The 13498-nt window shown below is 40.4% G+C and overlaps 1 protein-coding gene and 1 non-coding gene across 7 annotated transcripts in view; one reads left to right on the plus strand and one right to left on the minus strand.

Moving 5' to 3' along the window:
* ROBO1 (roundabout guidance receptor 1) overlaps window positions 1-13498 on the plus strand; it is a 611457-nt gene that overhangs the window by 349228 nt on the left and 248731 nt on the right. The window lies entirely within an intron of this gene.
* LOC117046154 lies at window positions 6339-6445 on the minus strand. Its single transcript, XR_004426526.1, has one exon. It is a non-coding gene; the product is annotated as a U6 spliceosomal RNA (small nuclear RNA).

The raw sequence follows: 13498 nt of genomic DNA on the forward strand, positions 1-13498 counted from the left end.
TTACTACTGAACTACTTTTGTGAGGTCAGCTATTTTATTCTATCCCACCCCCACCCTCCTTGTGTGTGTGTGTGTGTGTGTGTGAGAGAGAGAGAGAGAGAGAGAGAGAAGCCAGTGGCATTTGACTGCTTTAGTACATTGTTCCTTATTTCTTTTCCATTCCAGGGTTCAGCTACTCCAAATAATGGGCCTTTTTTGTTATAAGAATACCAGGCTTGCTGTTGGAATTAGGAAGGACACTTGTTAGCAGTGAAAACAGAACCATAGTCTCTCATGGATTTATGTAGAAATCCACTGTGAAGTATTTTGAATAAAAATAGTTTGTGCTAGCAACTACAAGGTTCAAAACTATTCCCCATACCAGCTAAGTCTATATCACAGTAGCATTGACTTGAGGTAGATACTTTTATGAAAAACCTTCTTTTTGAACCATTTTTTCTTCATAATGTAAATAATAAATAACTCTATTTTTGTGGGATCTCTCTGGAGGATTCTTGATTAATTCTGTTGGACATAGGAGGTAATGTAACTGTGACCTCACCCCACCCCAGCTAAGAGAAATTGGCTGATGTAAGTATTCATGTATGTGAGCTGAGCAGGCAGACAGAGAAAGAAGCAGGGAGAGAGAGATCTGAGAATTAGCTGAAGGCTAGAAGTATTCTGGGCTGCAAGTTGTTTCTCTCTGGAAATATGACATTTCTGTTGCTTGATAGGGGCACACACTTCTGTATAGTACATGCATATTTATATTTGTAGATAAAATATTACAACAACTCCAGTGCTGTCTACTTAAAGGAAATCAAATCTGAAAAATGATGCTGAAACTTCTTACTGATGACAGAAGGAAAGGTGTTTCTAAACATTATTTTGCTGGGACCTATTGACTGTTGGGTGCTATCTTTGGCAGTGTTCCGGAGACAATCTAGCAAGGATGAGGCTTTCAGGAAAGAAAGATACTGTATATACATTCCCAGTGGCTCTATCTCTATCTATCTATCTATCTATCTATCTATCTATCATCTATCGAAGATTTCCGGTAGTAGATCTCTGTTGTAGCATTTTGAGTTTTGTGCATAGCTTCCTGCATGGAAATAGAAAAGGTGCAAATAACATTAGATATAACTGGAGAAGTGGAGTACTATATGGCAAAGAAAGTGAACTAGGGCTTTCCCACACCTCCAAATGAGATTTCAGGATTGCAAAATTATTTGGGATGGTAATAAACATTCATAGGTTTACAAACAGCAGTGTAGTGCTGATCCACTTGTCAATGAATATTTCTTGAATGGGTTCAATGCAACTATATGGAAATAGCTATCCTTAATCAGTATAATGTGAAATGTAGGACTTTATTGGGAACAAAATTAAGCAATCTTTCATCCCTGGAAGGTTTTGACAACTATCTCGCAGGGGAAGAAGCCTAGAATTAAGTTTAAGCTATTGACGGATGCGAAAGAAAGAGGGGGCTTCGCTCTGCCAGATTTAAAGATTTATTTTGAAGCGGCAGTATTTTGCTGGTTGAAGGAATGGTTTTTGTTGGAAAATACTGACTTATTTGACTTGGAAGGATTTGATAATGTTTTTGGATGGCATGCTTATTTATGGTATGACAAGATAAAGGCCCATAGAGGATTAAAAAAAATCATATAATTAGAAAATCATTGTTTAATGTTTGGATTAGATATAAAGACCTGGTTGAAAGAAAAACACCCAGATGGATTTCACCATTAGAGGCTAAGGCCCACAAAAGGTTGAATATGGAAACCAAGTGGCTGAAGTACAGTGGTGCCCTGCTAGACGAATGCCTCGTTAGACGAAAAACTCGCTAGACGAAAGGCATTCACTAGCGGAAGGCTGCCCCGCAAGACGAAAATGTCAATGGGGCTGCCTCGCAAGGCGGGGAAAAAAAATTTTTGGGCGCGAAAACCTCCACACTCCATTGCTGTTTCGCTAGATGAAAAATTCGCTCTACGAAGACACTCGTAGAACGAATTATTTTCGTCTAGCGGGGCACCACTGTATAGTGATTTGTTGTTGGAAGATGATGATAGATTTAAATTAAAATCTTATGATCAACTTAAAGATAAATTGAATGATTGGTTACAGTATCATCAGATCAATGAAACGTTTAAGTTAGATAATAGAAATGCAGGTTTTCAAACAGAGAAATCCAGATTGGAAGTGGAATTGTTGGAAACAAAGAGTAAAAATCTTTCTAAGATGTATAATTTGTTATTGGAGTGGCACACAAAAGATGAGCAAGTGAAATATTATGCTTAAAGATTGGGAGAGATTATGGAAAAAAGGTTTTAAATTTACAGCATGTACTGCTTTGAGAGAAAATATGATGAAAAGGATGTACAGATGGTATTTAACACCTGTTAAACTTGCTAAAATGTATCGTACTTCTGATAACAAATGTTGGCAATGTAAAGAAAAAGAAGGAACTTTTTACCATATGTGGTGGACATGCCCCAAAGTAAAAGACTTCTGGGGAAAATATTATAATGAGATGAAAAAAAGGGTTGAAAGACACTTTTATAAAGAAACTAGAAGCCTTTTTACTGGGAGTAATAGGGGATGAAATCCCCAAGAAGGACATTACTTTCTTTCTGTATGCCACAGCAGCTGCGAGGTTATTATTAGCCAAGAACTGGAAGATTCGAGATATGCCTACTATAGACGAATGGCAAATGAAGATGATGGATTTTATGGAACTCACCAAACTGACTGGAAGACTCCACGATCGGGATGAAGAGACGGTGGAAGAAGAATGGAAGAAATTTAAATTATATTTGAATAAGAATTGTTGTATTTAATATACCTTAGCGAAGTTGTTATAGGTTTTTGGTGTAGATTTAGATTTTAGGTTAAGTTTCTGTTTTAAAAATATTTAAGATTAGAATTAAGCTTGTATTGCTTTTGTATTTAGAAACTGTCAAAGATGATCAGAAATGGAATTCAGATGGGGGGGCGAGGGAAGTCACCCTAAGATGTTAAGAAAAAGTTATGATTGGAAAAGAGATTCTTTTGTTTTGTATGTTGTTTTTTATGTTTGTTTTTCTATAAAATGAATTTAATATTTTTTTAAAAAAATACCCCTTTTTGGGGAAAGGTGCTTGAACATCAGGATGCATGTCTATTTGGCTTCAGGCCCAGTCATGGCACAGAAATTGCATTGGATGCCCTAGTTTATGACATATGGTGAGTGTGTGTGAGAGAGAGACCCTGTTTGTTCCTCTTGATGGCTTTCAGTACTATTGACCATTGTATCCTTCTGGAGGAAGGTGATTGGGGTTGGGGGCCCTCTACACCAGTGGTTCTCCTATCTCAACACTGCCAGCTTTCCAGTGGTGTCCAAAGGGTTCCATTTTGTCCCATCCCTGTCCCCCCATCCCTGTTGTTTAGCATCTATATGAAGCTGCAGGGAGTTGTTATCAGGTGTTTTGGAGTAAAGTGTAGTCAATTTGTAGATGACATCTAGCTTTATCTCTGTGTTCCATCTGAATAAGAAGAAGTGGCTGAGGTGTTAAGACAGGTTTTAGAGGCAGTGATGGGCTAGACATGGGCCAACAAATTGAAATTGAATTCTGAAAAGATAGAGGTCTTAAGTGTTCCAAGTTCTCAAGTCCAGGAGGTGGGAAGATGGGCTGCACTCCTCTGGAAGGAGCAGGTTCATAGCATGGAGATACTGCTGGGCTCAACATTGTCATTTGAGGCCCAGGTGGCCTTGGTGGCTAAGAGTGCGTATTTTCAACTCTGGCTGGTTCACCAGCTATGGCTCCTTTTTGACAGATATAACTTGACCATGGTACTCTATGCTGGTACTCTATCCAGATTGGATCATTGCAATGTGCTGTCTATGGGGCTGCCCATGAAGACAGCTTGAAAATATCAACTGGTTCAAAATGCAGTGCTCAGATTACTGGCTGGGGACACCTGTGGAGGCTTTGCCACCATAACCACTGTCACCATCATTGGTACAAAGGAATGTAGTATTCAATGTGGAAGGAGAGATAAGGAAGGTGTTGAAGGGAATCAACCCAAGGAAGGCCACAGGGCCAGATTGGGTAGCTGGAAGGGTATTGAGAGACTGTCCAGATCAACTAGCAGAAGTTTCCACTGGGATTTTAAATCGATCCCTAGCCCAGGCTACTGTTCCATCCTGCCTAAAGTCTTCTATTATTGTTCCAATACCAAAAAAAATCTAATCCGGAAAATCTGAATGACTTTCGTCCAGTAGCACTCACACCTGTAATCATGAAGTGCTTTGAAAAGATGGTACGAAATTATGTTATTGCCTGCCTACCAGAGGGACTCTAGACACATTCCAATTTGCCTATAAAACAAAAATATTGACAGAGGATGCTGTGGTGATTGCTCTCCATGCTGTTCTTGCACATTTGGAGCAGCAGGGGGGGGAGGGCTATGCCAGACTGCCTTTTGTAGATTTCAGCTCGGCATTTAATACCATTCTACCATGACGTCTGATGTCTAAATTGGGAGATCTGGGGCTCCCGCTATCACTTTGTGGGTGGATATTGGACTTTCTGGCACCCCCAGAGGGTTCGGCTGGGCCCTTATACCTCTAATATGCTTAGGACTAACACAGGAACACCACAGGGATCATGCTTAGTCTGATCCTTTATACTCTCTACATGTATGATTATGTTGCTGCTCACCCTAGTAATAGGGTTGTCAAATTTGCAGATGACACAACCGTGATTGGGCTCATCTTTGATAAGGAGGGTGAAACGGATTATAGAGACGAGGTGGAGCAGCTGACAGAGTTAATAACTTGCTCATAAATACAAAGAAAACAAAGGAGCTTGTGGTGGACTTCAGGAGACAGAAGAACGATGTCCAGCCACTTTTGATTGACGGAATCTGCATGGAGAGGGTAACAACGTTCAGATTTCTGAGCACTGAGTTACAGGAGGATCTGTCCTGGAGTGTCAACATAGGGGGGATTGCGAAGAAGGCACAGCACATACTGTATTTTTTGAGAATTCTAAGGAAAAACCATCTTCCACAAAAGCTTCTGCTTGCCTTCTATCACTGTGCCATTGAGAGCGTGCTCACTTATGGTTTATTTGTGTGGTATGGAAACTGCACTTCTCAGGTTAGGATAGGGTTGTGCAGAATTATTAAAACAGGAGAGAGCATTATTGGCTGCTCACTCTCCACCTTAGAACAAATCTGTATCACCAGGTGCCACAGAAAAGCACTAGACATATCAAGAGATCCATCGCATCCTGGTCGCAGTTTCTTCGAGCTCCAGCCATCGGGATGGAGATACAGAACAATGAAGGCGAGAATGAGCCATCTCAAGAACAGTTTCTTCTTTATAGCAATTTTGGCCTTAAATGGAAAGTCTGGACTTTGAAGTCATCTTATTTTACTTGTTATGTATAATATTGTACTGTTTTAATTAGTGTTTTGTAGTTATTTTAAATTTATGTGGAGTGCCTTATCTGAGTGGATAGAGCAACGAGTAATAATTTCGTTGTTCCCGCAAGGGGACAATCACAATAAAGATTATCTTATCTTATCTTATCTTATCTTATCTTATCTTATCTTATGTAGAACTTGTATGACTGCTGGTCACAGCTACATTGGCTTCCAGTTCATTTCCTGGTTTGATTAAAGGTGTTCACGCCCCTAAATGACTTAGACCACAAATATCAGCCCCTATAAGTAGTTCTGCCACCCTCAGAATTTCAGGTAGTGGTACCTGAGACAGTGCATTTTTTATGCCAGTCTGTAAATTCTGGAATTCGTTCCCCACAAAGGTGTCTCCAGCACATTCATTATACAGTTATTCTGCAAATTTTGAAGATGCATCTCTTCATTCTGGGCCTTGAGATGTGTATTTTAGGACCCACCCTATTCCTTTCCCTATCCCTATCCCTGTGACTGTGATTTGTTTTAACTGTTTCAGTTACTGAATTTTAAATTGTTGTAACCCGCTTCGGGACATGCTAGTGAAATAGGGTAACAACAACAACAACAACAACAACAACAATATGTTTTGCTTAGCCTAATTTTAACCAATTGACTCTAAATACAAGAGGCCTGTAGCTGAGCTTCAGTGAAAAGTTGCTGAATCAAAACCTTGAATACTTAAGAATTGCAGATCTTATGCTGTAACTCATTGAACAATAAAGCAAATTATTAAGTACCAAACTTACCATGGCCTTTTGGTCTCTTCTAATAATTAACTGTGTCTTAACATGACAGTTACCATAAGGTGTGACCCTAAAATGCAAATGCACAAGTGTAGATAACAGTATGTTAATAAAATGCATTCCAAGTATTTCTTTTTGTTTCTTTCTAAAAAAAATATGGAACGCTTCACAAAATTGCGTGTCATCCTTGCGCGGGGGCCATGCTAACCTTCTCTGCATCATTCCAATTTTAGTATATGTGCTGCCGAAGCGAGCACTATTTCAAATATTTCTGAGAGGAAATTGCTTCAAACATATTATACAGATGATACAAAGCTAGGGAAATCTTTGCTTGCACAGGAAGGACAGTAGAGTCATTAAATGTCATTCAGTTCACCAGAGGCAGTCAATGCTGTTCCTGCTAGACGTTGTGGGCTACAGCTCCCAACAGCCCCAATCAGCATGGGCAATGGTTAGGGATGATGGTAGATAGCAGCCACATTAACTACACCTGCTGTACCATGTAGCTTTCATAGATCAGAAAATGTGGCTGTCTCACTTTCCTAGCTCAAGTTCGAAAAACAAGGAGTAGTAATATGTAGGAAAATGGGGGGGGGGAAATAATTGGGAGAGGAGGAGCAAAGGCCTGGCACAACAATTCTGTGTTGTGAAAGCAAGCACACTGATTTCCTTTATGCATGTAGTTCCAATTTGTGCTGACCTTCCCATCTAGGGCAGGGTGGGTGGGGGCTGAATATCTCTTCAGGGAATCTTGGCTGGTCAGATAGTTACCTTATTGTACTCCTGCATAAATGTATGCATCCTGTATGCATGTAAGCTGGAGAAGGTTAGATCATAAAATAATTGATGTTGTTCAGTGCACCTTTCAGGCACTGGCGGAGGAAGAGGAAGAGGGGGCAGGGAGAGTGCACCACCCCTGGCAGCGTGATCCTGGTGGGGTGCCATCACGACTGCTCCCCGCCAGTGTTGGGTGCCATGCCTCTGGGATGTGCGCTAGCCCTGCCTCCGCCTGCTCTCCGCCCCCGCCCCACGTGCCGGAGCATGAAGCTCCGGCACTGCTTTCAGGTATGCTTTTCCTTTGTTACAGAAACTATTTTACCTGACCTTAGAAAAGAATCTGTAGTTCAGTCAGGAGTAGTGTTGCCCTCTGGACAGTGGCATTGGTACTGCTTACCTGGAGGCTGTGGAGGCAGGGCAGCATCAAAGTTGGGGCTGAACAGGTACACCAGCAGGAACACTAACTTCACTCTGAGAGTACCACTCTACAGCCCTGACCTCCATCTAAGTAAGTGGCAATAAGCAGTGGTGGAGCTTCACGCTCCGGCACCGGGGGGTTGGAGAGCAGGCGGGATGGGGCTGGTGTGCATCCTGGGGGCGGTGTGCTCCCCCCACACTCCTCTTCCTCCGCCAGTGGCAATAAGGAGTGCAGCTTAGTGGCACCTCCCTACCATGTTCGCCACTCATGAGTTCAATAGTTCCTTGAAGAAAGCTCATCATGGAACAAACTATCTAGATATTTGTTGAGTTTTCTTCTCTTTCAGTTGCATTTATAGTGCATCTCATATAGAATCAGAAGTCTGAATTAAAACACTAACTTAGAGAAGGGCTATAAATCCTTCTAGCCCTATGGTTAGTATTCTATTCTATTTTAATGTTCACATTATTTTTTAAATTAGTGTTCACATTGCCATATCATTACAAACTAATCTTTCCTTTAAAAAAACCAAAAACAAAACCCCAGTAATAGAAATAAATGTGTAGCAAACTTGCTGAGCAGATATTCCAGGGCATTCCCAGTTTTATAGGAAATGCAGTGGGGACATTACTCTGTTTATTTATTCCAGGGTAAGAATTGTCCATGAAGAAGTGTACACTGATTCTCAAGAGAGTCAGTAGAGATGGTGACTGTATTATTTTGGTTTATCTTTTTAAAAACTTACTCAGTCCGTATTTTAAGGATAGTTAGTGGTCTTAAATGGAAAAAGCAGGTTCTATTTCACCTCTTTAGTCAGTGACAAGAAATAGTGCTGATTTCTGTCAATGCTTCTTTGTTTGGCATGGCTCGTATTAACAAAGGATCGTTCTCAATGTGTCTTTGCTTCCCACACTGAAGGCAGGACCGCATAGCAAAAATAAAGCATTGGAATAAACATCTGGATTTATTTGAACACATAATGTACTAGTTACGTAGTAATAGTGCTTCACCCTTTCCTGAATGCTTGTAGTGGCTTCCCTTGGACTCTTGTGGGCTGTGGCATGCCAGTGGAAAAAATGTTCTTCAAGTAAGGTACACAATGTTGTTCCAAAGACAAGAGTTCTGGTTTTAATTAGTAGTAATGCATGAGTTGTTGAATTAATTTTATTTGTAGATTAACGAAGAACAGCAGTAGTTTATCGTTATTGATGTATATAGATGAACAAATACATTAGGATATATAAGGGCAAACAATACAGTCATACCTTGTGTTATGGCCGCTGAGGGTTGCATTTGGCGCGGGTTACAAATGCACCGAAACCAGAAATACCAGAATGGGTTACTTCCGGGTTAGGTGTTTTGCACATGCGCATGTGCAGACACGCGAAATGACATCACGCGCATGCGCAGAAGCGCCAAATTGCGTCACGCACATGCGCAGACACGACACTTCATGATGCGTTCTGTTCATGATGCGAATGGGGCTCCGTAACGGACCCCGTTCGCATCCAGAGGGACCACTGTAATATACTTAATACTCTGTTTACCACTGAGGAAAATTGTAGGTGTTCTTTTAAAAAAAACCACTCTGGTTTGTTTATTTATTGATTCAAATTTATATTCCACCCTGAGCCAGAATGAACCAATGCGAGTGTCAAAATAATTACTTTGATTAGAATTGACTGTTTCCCTTCCCCCTGTTTTTACATTTCCAAAATGTAACGTTTTAAGATTTTGGTACGTTTGTTGCTTTGTCTTTGTGGGATGCATTTGTATATCACACAAAATCATCCTAATTTTGGACTTTCAACCATCTCTTGGTGACTTTTCATCATAAAGAGCAGCACAGGATTGCCCTGTCTAGTACAGTTACTGCTCAGGGCTGAGTCAAGACATTTTACTGTCTAACACAGTCTGGTTGTTCAAAAAACAACCACACCAGCAGTTTACTTTTGTTGCAACACTGGGTAATGGAGCAGAGCCATCCACCACAGCTGATGGCAATGAACTATCTTAGGTGGCAAAGGAAAATATATGAGTGTGTGTGCACACTTTGCCTCTTAGCATTTGCCACCTACGGCAGCTGCCTCAATCTGGCTCATGGTAGGCCTCATCCTGCTATTATTGCTAAAAGGTATAAAATGTCAAAAATTGGGCTCATCTTTGTGGCTTAACTGCACCAGAAAAATATTACCACCATATCTGATTCCTCCGATTGTGGACATACATCCACCAAAAGCTATGCTCAGGGATTATTGTTTGGGATTCCAGACCTTTTTTATGGCATCTCAATGAAAAATCAGGTCTAAGTAGTATTAGTTCCTAGAAGGAAAACAAATAGGCAGCTATGCTTTGATGGAAAAACCATTAGATTCCATATTTTCACCTGTTAAGCCCAGCTGTTCATTGTGGGACTGTTTTTCCCCTTTATGTTTTAAGAGCTCAGTTTTCACTACAGTCCATAGAGGAAACTATAAACTAGCTTATGTGAACAATAGCTGGGTTTACAAGATATGTGGTAAGGGATGCTTCATTTTGGATGGCAAAACTATATTTTTAATGTCTTCTCCTTATGCTATATTGAGTTCTGGTGGTATCTTATAAACCAGTCATTATACTTTCTGTGCAAACTTGACTAATAGAGAGGTCTATTGACACCATCTGTCTATGGAATCCACAGCCGCTCTCAAAACCTCTGGTTCATTTTTCAGTAGAAATGCATTCTTTATGCTTAATCTCCCCATCTCATCCCCCAACCCCTGCCATCCCTCCAAGGTTTAAAGTGGAGATTCTTGTTTGTATTTCACATTATTTTATACAGATGGTAACCGGACGTGCAAAACGAGGGTGGGGGGAGTTGAGATAATTAAATGTGTTGTGCAGATTCTCTATATAATCTGATATGTTGGCACATGTTACATAGGCAGTAAGAAAACCCTGGGGCAATCTGGACATAAATAATATGGTGGTAGCTCATTTTACAGATAATTCCCTTTAACTATTCTGTTCTTTTGGAAAACCATGATGTGGGGGTGTAAATTCTTTCAGTGGGTTGTGCATTTAGTCCAGATATGCTGGGGTGTCTTGAAGACCTTTGCCTGGTTTAATAACAACCAGTTTAACTGAAGCAGTATGTTAGAATTGTTTAATCTTTTATTTACAGCACAGTTATTGCTAAAAGAAGTAAAGAAATCCTATATTGATAGAATGAATCTAATTTCTGAGCAATCACTTTATGGTTGATCACTACATGTACTTCGTTATTAGATGCCCAGTTAAACATAAAACATTCTGAAGCAATTTAACAAAAATATGCTTTTTTTTTTTTTTTTTTACTATACTCTCCCTCCAGAAATCATTTTCAACATGCACTTTGAAAACTCTAATGCCTCTTCTTCCAGAATGGTACAACAGAAACATTTCTATCATACTTCTTGTTTTAGAATTTTGGACATCCATTGAAGCTGATTGGTAGTAGGACTGACAAAAGGAAGTGCTCCATATGCAACTTAAATAACCCTACATTTGGTGATTAAACAAGTAATGAAAATGGTCTATCAGGAACTTAATCAGCATATATTAATACAGCCCTGTATGTTCAGAGTCAGATTAAATTGCCTCAATCCATGCAAAGTTAAGAAAAAGAAGAGAGCTGAGTGGGAAGCATGTCTTCTCAAAGAAAGGTATCCTTGGGGAAAGAATAAACCAAATCAGCCTTTTGTTTGATCTAGTGGTAGAGGATCTGCTTTTCATGCAGTCGGTTCCAGGTTCATTGGGGGGGGGGGAACATGCCTGAAATCTTGGAGGTCTCTGCCAGTCAGTGTAGCCAGTATTGAGACAGATAGACCAGTGGTCTGACTCTGTATAAGAATAGAATAGAATAGAATAGAATAGAATAGAATAGAATAGAATAGAATAGAATAGAAGAATAGATCTTTACTGTCATTGTCCCCTTGAGGGAACAATGAAATTCCTCGGTTGCTATATCAACTCAAATAAGGCACTCCACATAATTTAAAAAATACTAATAAACACAATACAATACAGGACAATATAACAAATAAAATAAGATGACCTCAGAGTCCAGAGTTTCCATTTAAGGCCAAAATTGCTCTAGGAAAGAAACTGTTCTTGAGACGGCTCGTTCTCGCCTTCATTGTTCTATATCTCCGTGCCGATGGCAGAAGCTCAAAGAAACAGTCACCAGGGTGCGATGGGTCTCTTGATATATCTAGTGCCTTTCTGTGGCACCTGATGGTATAGATACATTCTAAGGTAGAGCGTGAAAAGCCAATAATACTCAGCTGTTTTTATAATTCTTCGCAATACAATCCTATCCCAAGAAGTGCAGCTTCCATACCACACAAGTAAACCATAAGTGAGCACGCTCTCAATGGCACAGTGACAGAACGCAAGAAGCATCTTTTGCGGAAGATGATTTTTCCTTAGAATTCTCAAAAAATACAGTCTGCGCTGCGCCTTCTTCGCAATCCCCCCTATGTTGACACTCCAGGACAGATCCTCCTGTAACTCGGGGCCCAGAAATCTGAACGTTGTCACCCTCTCCGCACAGGTTCCATCAATCAAAAACGGCTGGACATCGCTTTTCTGCTTCCTAAAGTCCACGACAAACTCCTTTGTTTTCTTTGTATTTATAAGCAAATTGTTGGTTCTACACCACATTGCTAACCGCTGCACCTCATCTCTGTAATCCATTTCACTGTCTTTATCAGAGATGAGCCCACAGTTGTATCATCTGCAAATTTAACAATCCTATTACTAGGGTAGGCAGAGACACAATCACACGTGTATAGAGTGTAAAGGAGTGGGCTAAGCACGCATCCCTGTGTTGCTCCTGTATTAGTCCTGATCATGTTGGTGGTATAGGGGCCCAAGCGGACCCTCTGGGGGCAATCTGACAGAAAGTCCAATATCCACCTGCAGAGTGATGGCGGGAGCCCCAAACCTCCCAATTTAGACCCCAGATGTTGCGGTAAGATGGTGTTAAATGCCGAGCTAAAATCTACGAAAAGCAATCTGGCATAGCCTCCCCACTGCTCCAAATGTGCAAGAACAACATGGAGGGCAATCTGTATAAGGCAGATTCCTATGTTGCTCTGACATTTACTGTCATTGCTTAGTGCAGAAATCAAAGCCTGTTATTGCTGCTGGTTTAATGTGGGTTTTGCAAATACCAGCCAAATTTGTACAGGGGTTGATTTACTAAAGTATGCTAAAGGCTTGTGACAGTCTTTCTTGGCTACTAATGATTATGGTAGACTACTGAGCAATTTGGAAACTGCTGGTATTGCTAGTAGGAATTTGGGGTGTTGTGTCAGCAAGTGTTGAAGCTCCACTGTCATTGTGGGTTGTATTGCGGCCAGCAATGAGCTAATACAAACTGCCGTGGTTACTCATTGACAATGCCATCAGTGTCTAGAATTTTGCTGTTTTCTGCTATTACGTTACACACTGTTCTAATTAATTTTAAATATACTACAGTGGTACCTCCGGTAACAGACACTTCAGGTTACAGATGCTTCAGGTTACAGACTCCGCTAACCCAGAAATAATACCTTGGGTTTAGAACTTTGCTTCAGGATGAGAACAGAAATCGTGTGGCGGTGGCAGGAGGCCCCATTAGCTAAAGTGGTACCTCAGGTTAAGAACGGTTTCAGATTAAGAACGGACCTCCAGAACGAATTAAGTTCTTAACCTGAGGTACCACTGTACATATAAATAGTGGTGTTAAACTAGATATTGGATTTATCCAGTTTTGCTAGGTAAAAGTCATTATAAAGTTCTTAACCAATAAAAGAGCTGGTTTGATGAATAGGCAAAGTAAGCAGTTCCAGTGTACATGCTCAGTTTATCAATGTTAATAAACTTAGGAATGTTTCTAGACTACATCTAATTGATTTGATCTGACTTATTTTCTAGGAGTATCACTTCCCTTTTTCTAGTTAGAATTGACATAATAGTGACCAGTAGACTAACTAGTTTGGAACAAAAGCAGAATTTCAGGGTGTGGCTTTATATTTTCAACCAGAAGTCAGACCCATTGACTTCAGTGGAACCTTTGCAGGGGCAAGTGTGTACAGTATTGCAGCATTTA

This window comes from Lacerta agilis, chromosome 4 (genome assembly GCF_009819535.1).
Source record: "Lacerta agilis isolate rLacAgi1 chromosome 4, rLacAgi1.pri, whole genome shotgun sequence".
Classification (NCBI taxonomy): domain Eukaryota; kingdom Metazoa; phylum Chordata; class Lepidosauria; order Squamata; family Lacertidae; genus Lacerta; species Lacerta agilis.